The 9,970-nt window shown below is 41.5% G+C and overlaps 1 pseudogene; it reads right to left on the minus strand.

Annotated features, from left to right (window-relative positions):
* Positions 1–6,233: 6,233 nt before the first annotated feature.
* LOC122117676 lies at positions 6,234–6,782 on the minus strand (annotated as a pseudogene).
* Positions 6,783–9,970: the final 3,188 nt, after the last annotated feature.

Genomic DNA, 9,970 nt, shown 5'->3' on the forward strand with positions numbered 1-9,970 from the left:
TGTGTGTGAGAGAGAGAGAGAGAGAGAGAGAGAGAGAGAGAGAGAGAGAGAGAGAGAGAGAGATAGTACAGGGGCTTGAATTTAGGACCAAAGCTCTTTCCCTTAGCTTTTTCACTCAGGGCTGTTGTTCTACCACTGGAGCCATAGCTCCAGTTCTGGCCTTCTGGTAGTTTCCTGCCAGGGCTGAGTTCAGACTCAGATTCTCAGATCTCAGCTTACTGAGTAGCTAGGAAGACATGCTGGAGCCACCTGGCATAGTGTTTAAAAGCAGAGCAAATTTATTTGTAAGTGAAAGGAAAGCAACAAAAGACTCATCTAAAGAGGAGTCTAATGGAGTCCACTTTGAGGACCTCCTTTTTAACATTACAAGATTAAATTATAAATTATAAAATTAAGAGAGGCTGGGCTCTAGTGGCTCATGCCTGTAATCTAGGCTACTCAGGAAACTGAGATCGGAGGATCAGCCCCGGCAGGAAAGGCTGTGAGACTCTTTTTCCAGTATACCACCAGAAAACCGGAAGTGGCGCTGAAGCTCAAGTGGTAGAGCGTTAGCCCCTAGAGCCGCAGAGCTGTTCAAGCCCCACAGCAGACAGGAAAAAAAAGATTAAGAGGTAAGAGAGGGGCTACATAAGATCTGCCTTTGTCTTTAAAATACAGGAGTTTATCTAATCTGCCCTACGTTTTGAATTGGTAAAAACCTGGGAACTTTTCATAAGTGGAGAGGGGGAGCATGTCCGGCAAAAGAAAGTCTTGAAACTTGCTTGTGTTTTGCGTGAGCTTCACCCATCCTACTCATCCAAACCATAGTCTAAGAATTAAGGGTTGCTAAACTCACCTGACTTTGTATATCCACATAGCTCAGAGAGTATGAAAGCTACAGATAATAACCACATTTTTGAATCTGTAACTCCCATTTTTTGGCTTGAGAAACACAAAATGCTTCTCTCTCTTTGTAGTTTCTTCCGCCTTGAACCTGTTATACTAAATGCTTGGTAAAACTATCACATGTGCTTGAACTCTGGGCCTGGGTACTGTCTCTGAGCTCTTCAGCTCAAGGCTAGCGCTCTACCACTTGAGCCACAGTGCCACTTCTGGTTTTCTGGTGGTTAACTGGAGATAAGGGGTCTCATGGACTTTCCTGCCTGGGCTGGCTTTGAACTGTGATCCTCAGATCTCAGCCTCCTGAGTAGCTAGGATAACAGGCCTGAGCCACTGTTGCCCGGCCAACGACTCCCCTTTTTGTGAGACACCCTGAAATGCTTTACATGAATAGAGCTCCAGGACTTGAGATTTTGAGTAGAACTTGGGAAGCCGAGAAAAGCCCTCATCCATCCATCTTCTAGTGACAACACCAAAACCATAATTTAATTAAAAGATAGAAATGAGGGAGAACCTTTGCTAAACAAAACTCAGAGTTAATCTCTATAATATAGAGAAACTAAAACATAATAGAAAAGTGGGCAAAGCATATGAATAGATGGTTCAGAATAAAAGAAAGAAAATAGCTCAAAGGTTCATGAAGGTCTATAGCATCACTTGTATTAAAAAGGAGTAAATAAAACTACATTGAGGTCCTTTTTTTTTTTTTTTGGTCGGTCGTGGGGTCTGAACTCTGGGCCTGGGCGCTGTCCCTCAGCTCTTCAGCTCAAGGCTAGCACTCTACCACTTGAGCCACAGCACTATTTCCAGTTTTTTCTGCTTATGTGGTGCTGAGGAATTAAACCCAGGGCCTTTCATGCATGCCAAGCAAGCATTCTACCACTGAGCCACCTTCCCAGCCCAAGATCCCACTTTTAACCTAAGAGATTGGCAGAAATTCAAATTTGACAACATAGTTCTATTAGGAAACTATCAGAAAACTGTCCTGATTTGGGAATGAAAAAAATGACACAATATTGAAAATTCCTTGGAAGGGAATTATATATAAGATCTATTGCAATAACACATGTAATTTGACTCAGCAGTCCTATCTAGGAATGTATCCTAAAATATACACCCACAAATATAAAACAACAGATGTACAAGCTTATTTGCTGAAATGTTATTTGTACAGCTGTCAAAGAAAAAAAGTCAAAACAGTGTGGGGCACATAAAATGAGTTAGGAGGCTATTGTTAATCAGCTTTCATATGGGTATACAGCTGGAACTTTTGAACTAGACTGTAGAAATTGCCCAGCCCCAGATGGGAGCTGACCTTTGGACTAAGTCCCACTCACAGTTTCCTGAATCTTAACCTTTGCTGCTCTTCTATACAACAGACTCCTTCCTCCTAACTACCCAGGGACCCAAACTGCACCCAGTCCTTCCTTAAAGACAGCTTAACTTTTGTCCCTACCAATCATAATTGCTGAATAACAAGTGATTTCATTCCCCACTCCCTTGCAATTTGAAGTTGTAAATAAAGCCACCATTTTGTCAAACCCTAGAACACATTTTCATGATTCCTTGAATCATTTTTCCTAATTTGTAGTCCTAATTAGCTCTGAATAAATGCAGTTTTCTTTGTTCTAGCCTAGGTTAATTTTATCTTTAGTGAACATAGCAAAAGACTAGAAGTTACACAAGTATCTATCTGTAGGTTTAGATAAATTTACATTACCTCCACACAGTATAGTACTATGGAACTATTTTTTAAAAATATGAAAAGTAGGCCAAGATCTTAGTGGTAGAGTGCTTGTCTAGCATGCATGAAGCACTGGGTTTGATTCTTCAGGACCACATAAACAGAAAAAGCTGGGAGTGGAGCTGTGGTTCAAGTGATAGAGTACTAGCTTTGAGCAAAAGAAGATCAAGGACAGTGTGCAGGCCCTAAGTTCAAGCCCCTGAGACTGGCAAAGAGAAAGAAAGAAAGGAAGAAAGAAAGAAAGAAAGAAAGGAAGAAAGAAAGAAAGGAAGGAAGGAAGGAAGAAAGAAAGAAAGAAAGAAAGAAGAAAGAAAATTAAGCCAGGCACTAGTGGCTCATGCTTGTAATTCTGTCTACTCAAATGGCTGAGATCTAGGTGTACTCAACCCCTCTGAACATTATTTTTCTAATAAAAAAAAATTATGTTACGAACAGAAAAAAAAGAGGTTGAGATCTAAATGCTCATGGTTTGAAGCCAGCCCCAGCAAGAAAGTCTATGAGACACATCTCCCATTAACCACCATACAAGGTAGAATTGGTGCTGTGGCTCAAATGGCAGAGTACTAGCCTGGAACAACAACATGGTTTTCATGGATTTAATCATTCCATTCCCTACTTTATAGTAGGAAATGAGCTCCCTGATATAAAGCAGAAAGAAAATGTAAAATTGAATAGACTTTTGTCTTGATATTTGCTTTTGTTTGTTTTGCTTTGACTCAGTGTCATGCTATTTTAGTTATGTTGCCCAGGCTGTCTTTGGACTTGTAATCCTTCTGCCTCAGTTTCCAGAATAGCTCTGTCATGAATATGCTCTCCAAGAACCATTGGAGTTACAACGATAGACACAAAAATAAAGAATTGTCTCGGCAAGGCAAAATTTACTTCTGCACAGAAGGGTGCTCCATCAGCCAAAAATGTGGCAAACAAGCCACCTGCTCCGATATTTATTCCCTAAAGCAGCAGGCCCCGCCCCTCTGCTCCAATTGGTTGAGCTCAGGTTCACAATCCACTCGCCATTGGCTAGTTTGAAAAGGGTGAAATGTATTTATATAAAGTGATTCTCAAATAAGATTAACAGTACACAAGTAATCTCAAATACCCTTACCCTTGGATATATCTTGAACACTCTGGGATGTATCTTAATTCCATTTTGAGAAGAAATCAGTTTAAGACAAAACCTTTTACCAAAAAACACTTTATAAATCCTTTTTTTTGGGGGGGGAGGGTCTGGTCGTGGGGCCTGAACTCTGGGCCTGGGCGCTGTCCCTCAGATCTTCAGCTCAAGGCTAGCGCTCTACCCCTTGAGCCACAGCGCCACCTCTGGCTTTTTTCTTTTTGCTTATGTGGTGCTAGGGAATCAAACCCAGGGCCTCAGACATGCAAGGCAAGCGCTCTACCACTGAGCTACCTTCCCAGCCCCCTATAAATCCTTTCTTACCCAAGCCAGTTCCTTATTTCCTTAACAAGAGCCAAAACAGGAAATTTTAAGCAATACACTTCAATAGAAAAGATAATTTTTATAATCTGATAGAAAGCTCAAGTTCAGACCCACCCATGTGCACCAGGGCAGACACAGATTTTGCTCTAATAAACCTATCTATCATTCTCCACGTGTACTGACAGAGGACACCAATAGCTGCATGACAGTAAAGAGGAAAAGCTCTTGCAGGATAATTGTTTAATACTGAAAAGGCCAAACACACAACCAAAGCATGGCTAATCATTCATCTAAAGAGCCACTTTCCTTTCAGTATCAAACATTTGTCCACATAAATTTTCATTTTTTGTGATTTTCTTTTTTGTCAGTCGTGGGGCTTGAACTCTGGGTCTGGGCGCTGTCCCTGCGCTCTTCAGCTCAAGGTGAGCACTCTACTGCTTGAGCCACAGCGCCACTTCCGGTTTTATAGTGGTTTATTGGAGATAAGAGTCTCACGGACTTTCCTGCCTAGGCTGGCTTTGAACCACGATCCTCAGATCTCAGCCTCCTGGGTAGCTAGGATTACAGGCGTGAGCCACTGGCGCCTGGCTTTGTGTTTTATTTATTACAGGGCTACTATTTTCATAATGTACATGAACAATGTCACAGAAATTGTTTTAATTTTTTTCAATAGTTGTAATTATCTGTAAAGGAATTGAAAGGATGCATTTAATAGATAAAACATTTAGGCAATAATTGAACAAAAGAATTCTAGCATTCTAGGGCTGGGAAGGTGGCTCAGTGGTAGAGCACTTGCCTTGCATGCATGAGGCCCTGGGTTTGATTCCTCAGCACCACATAAGCAAAAAGAAAAAAGCTAGAAGTGGTGCTGTGGCTCAAGTGGTAGAGCACTAGCCTTGAGCTGAAGAGCTGAGGGACAGTGCCCAAGCCCAGAGTTCAGGCCCCACAACCGGACCCAAAAAAAAAAAAAGAATTCTAGCATTCTAACATTAATGGGAATTTACCTTTTGTATTTATTTTCCATAGTAAAGACCCAGCTTGAATGTGAATTTCATATAATGTAAGTATGAAGAACAGAATAAATCTGCACAGGCAGACACCAGTTATTGTGATATGATAAATAATTGGAAAGTGATGTAGTGTATTAAGTGGTAGAGTACTAGCCTTGAGCACAAGGAAGCTCAGGGATAGCACCTAGGTTCTGAGTTCAAGCCCCAGGACCAGCAAAAAATTTAAAAAAATAAAAAAATTATTTATGTCAGGTGCTGGTGGTTAATGCCTGTAATCCTAGCTACTCAGGAGTCTTAGTTTTGAGGATTGTGGTTCAAAGCTAGCCCGGAGAAGTCCATGTCATCTCCAATTAATACCAGAAAACCAGAAGTAGAGCTGTGGCTCAAAGTGATACAGCACTAGACTTGAGCCAAAGTGCTCAGGGATATGCACCTAGGCCCTGAGTTCAAGCTGACTAAATAAATAAATAATTGGGCTATTTTGATTAAGAGGACTGTTTGTTTCTTTCTACTTTCCAATAGAGAAATTCCCACAATTCCTGTTTTTTCGACATTGTCTATGACATTTTTTTTGAGTGGGAATAAAAAGCTGTGAAATTGTTCAACCTACCTTGTAACCAAACAAGCCAAGCTGTGTAATGGAGTTTTTTTGAGATATGGATCATATTTATATATATATATATATGATTATAGATTATATATATGATCCGTACCTTACATTCTTTATGTATTTTATATAAGTATGTATATATAAAATACATACATATAATGCATTCTTTTATGTATTTTTAGTGTTTTCTCTGTCACAGTTTCCTCTGCTGTCTAGCATGCTCTGCTTGGCCTGCAATCTTTCTTTGAGTTGCTGTGGTGCTTTGTGTTTTCACCCAGCACTCTTGTTTTTAGACTTTTTTTTTTTGGGGGGGGGTCTGGTCGTGGGGCCTGAATTCTGGGCCTGGGTGCTGTCCCTTAGCTCTTCAGCTCAAGGCTAGTGCTCTACCACTTGAGCCACAGCGCCACTTCTGGCTTTTTTCTTTTTGCTTATGTGGTGCTGAGGAATGGAACCTAGGGCCTCAGGCATGCAAGGCAAGTGCTCTACCACTGAGCCACCTTTCCAGCCCCACTCTTGTTTTTAATTTGCCTTTATGTTATGCTAAATTTATTCCTATGCCATAAGTTTTTGTTTCTTCAGTTTCTTCTGGGTTACCTTTTTCTTCTGTGAGACCTCCTTGTCTGGTTTAAGAACAATTTTCTCCTTTTTAGTAAGGATCATCTCAATGTGGCAGGGGGAGCTCATGTATGGGTTAATCTTACCATGAGTGCTGAGTTCAGTGGCACATCTCGGGTGCTTTGTTCACCTGGATGTGTTCAATGACCAGGGAGTCTGCATCTAAACCCTTCAGTTCTGCATTACTCTCTGCATTCGTAAGCATGTGCAGCAGAAATTCAGCACTCTTTTTGGTCCATGGACCCTGTGTCCAGCCCCACTGTCTGGCCTGGTCACACCTGCCAACTTCACCATGGTAACCCTGGACTAGCACACATTGCTTTTTTAATGTGATATGTTTCAGATACTTGGTAGCTTTTTGGATACGCATACTGTTGATGGCCTGGGCTGTTTCTCTGGAGTTCTTAAAAAGTGAACATGAAGATTTGAACTTCTTGACGTGCATGATTTTGTGGGGGTTTCTGGGTCTAGAGAGTAGTGAACCATTTTCACAGATCACCTCACTCCACTTACAGAAAGAGGAAGCCACCCAGCACTTTTTATTTTATTTTTTGTTCGTTGTGGGGCTTTAACTCTGGGCCTGGACACTGTTCCTCAGCTCTTCAGCTCAAGGCGAGTACTCTACAACCTGAGCCATAGCACCACTTCCAGTTTTCTGGTGGCTTATTGGAGATAAGAGTCTCACAAAGGGGCTGGGAAGGTGGCTCAGTGGTAGAGCACTTGCCTTGCATGCCTGAGGCCCTGGGTTCGATTCCTCAGCACCACATAAGCAAAAAGAAAAAAGCCAGAAGTGGCACTGTGGCTCAAGTGGTAGAGTGCTAGCCTTGAGCTGAAGAGCTAAGGGACAGCGCCCAGGCCCAGAGTTCAGGCCCCACGACCGGACCCCCCCCCAAAAAAAAACAAACAAAAAAACAAAAATGAAGCAAGTCATCTTTCGTTCACTTAAAATGATGTTTTGGGGGATGGGAATGTGGCTTAGTGGTAGAGTGCTTGCCTAGCATGCATGAAGCCATTCCTCAGGACCACATAAACAGAAAAAGCTGGAAGTGGTGATGTGGCTCAAGTGGTAGAGTGCTAGCCTTGAGCAAAAGAAGCTCAGGGACATGCCCAGGTTCTGAGTTCAAGCCCAGGACAACAATAAATATATAAATAAAAGTGTTTTCAATTTCTTTCTTTTTTTTTTTTGGTCGGTCATGGGGCCTGAACTCTGGGCCTGGGCTCTGTCCCCCAGCTCTTCAGCTCAAGTCTAGCCCTCTACCACGTGAGCCACAAGGCCATTTTCGGCTTTTTCTGCTTAAGTGGTGTTGAGGAATCTAACCCAGGGCCTCATGCATGCAAGGCAAGCACTCTACCACTGAGCCACCTTCCCAGCCCAGTTCTTTGAATTTCATATGCAGAAAACATATTATTACATAGCAGATTTTAATGTACTTAATAAATGCAAACATGGAGAATAAGTGGAGTGTGTACTATTTAAATTGTACATTTCACTTTACAACTCTGGTTGGGGGAGGGGGGGATGAAGGATACGAAGGGATGGGAAGGGGAAACAGAGGCTACAATGCTTGATAAGAAATGTGCTCATTATTTTACCCATGTAATTATAATTTTCACAATAAAAAAATAAATTGTACATTTCATAAATACAGTTTCAAGAAAAAGTATTTTGTGTATATTAAGACATTAAGTATATGTCAGAAATTGATGTATAAATATATATTTAATACATTTTCTGAAATTAAACTGCAGTTTTGTTAAAAAAAGACAAGACAATTTTTCTCATAGCTGGAATTACAGACACATAGAACCTTGCCTGGCTTAGATTTGAGTAGCTTTTATGTAAGAAATGAGGTGAGCTAATTGGAGTACTCATTTGAATGGTAGAGCCAGCTGTGAGCAAAAATTTTAGCAAGAGGGAGAAGACTTGAGTTCAAGCCTTGGTATATGCACAAAAACAAAACAAAAAGAAACCATAATGGTACTAAAAAGGATAAATGAGAATTTCATCCTTCTACTTTATATTGAAAGTAGTCTTTAAAGGGAAAAAATTAAAACATGTATGTACTTTTTTTGTATGTGTGTGTGTCAGTACTGGTTTTTTAACTCAGTTATGGGGGAAAAAATGAAAGCATTTACTTATTATGCTTTTTTTTTTTTCTGGGCCTAGGGTTTAAACTCTGGGCCTGGGTACTGTCCCAGAGCTTCTTTTGCTTAAGGCTAGTGCGCTACTGCTTGAGTCACAGCCCTACCGCCAGCTTTTTCTGAGTAGTTTATTGACTCTAAGAGTCTCATAGACTTTCCTGCCTAGGCTGGCTTTGAACTGCAATCCTCAGATCTCAGCCTCCTGAGTAGCTAGGATTACAGGAGTGAGTCATCGGCATCTGCCTATACTTGTGTGCCAGTAGTTGTGTTTGACTTCAGAAACTAGGCATTATCCCTCAATTTTTTTTTGTTTGTTTGCTTTTGGCTGGCCCTGGGCTTGAACTCAGGACCTGTGCTCTGTCCCTGAGTCTCTCTATGCTTAAGGCTAGTGCTCTACCACTTGAGACACAGCACCACTTCCAGCTTCTTTTATTTATGTGGTACTGAGGAATGGAATCCAGGGCTTCATGGATGCTAGACAGGCACTCTACCACTAAGACACATTCTCAGCCATCCCTCACTTTTTTTTTTTTGGCTCAAAGCTAGTGCCCTATGACTTAAGCCACAGTTGCATTTCTGGCTTTTCAGTGATTATTTGGAAATAAGAGTCTTCTCTACTTTCCTCACTGAATGGTTTCAAATCTTGACCTTCAGATCTCAGCTTCCTAAATATGTAAGATGACAGATATAGAACAAGGCTATCATCTAATGTTTCTTAATTCCTTGAACATATGCATGCAAAGGCACACCGACAGTATTTGATCTAATTTTCCCCCTTAATATTGTGGATGTTTTCCCATGTCAGTAATTACAAAGTAGCATCAGCGTCGACTGATATCCTTTCATAGAGATGACTTGTGATATATTTAAGTAGTACTCCATCATTGAGTGGTGGAATGACTAGCTGAAAATACACATCTGATCACGTGTCTGATCATAGGCAAAGAGAGGATGTGTAAATACCAGCCTATGTACAGGCTAAAAAGAATTAAGGCATGTATGAGCACAGTTGAATAGTTTACTTTGAGGTGTAGGCAAGAAGAATGGAACGAGACAGTAACCATCTTTGAATTGAGGAGGTTTTAAAGAGGCTAGTTATTTTTTAAACACTTTATTGTATCGAAATAAATCTTCATTTAAATCACAAGTGCCATTTCAAAGCCGGGAAACTGAGGCACACAGAAGGCAAACTGCCCAAGTTATTCACGTGGTGAAAAACAAACCTAAATTCAAATCCACGCTGGCTCCCAGACTCTTACCCCCACGTGCAGACGACGCTAAGCCAAAAACACGGCCTTCGAAGCTTCCGCCACCCAATCAGAGGTGGATGACACGTTCACTTCTCTCGTCCACACAAGTCTTCTTCTCTGCCCACAGAGGAGCCGTTCAACCCTTGGCACGGCTCCTTAACGTGCTAAGTGGGAAGGAACTGAACTGACGGGCCGCCGGGCTTCACCCCAGAGGAGCCAAGCACAGCAACTCGGGAAGTAAACTCCCAGAAGCGCGCGAGCGTGCAAAGCCAATCAGCGTCC

Source organism: Dipodomys spectabilis, unplaced genomic scaffold (genome assembly GCF_019054845.1).
Source record: "Dipodomys spectabilis isolate Male_0828 unplaced genomic scaffold, ASM1905484v1 ptg000145l, whole genome shotgun sequence".
Classification (NCBI taxonomy): domain Eukaryota; kingdom Metazoa; phylum Chordata; class Mammalia; order Rodentia; family Heteromyidae; genus Dipodomys; species Dipodomys spectabilis.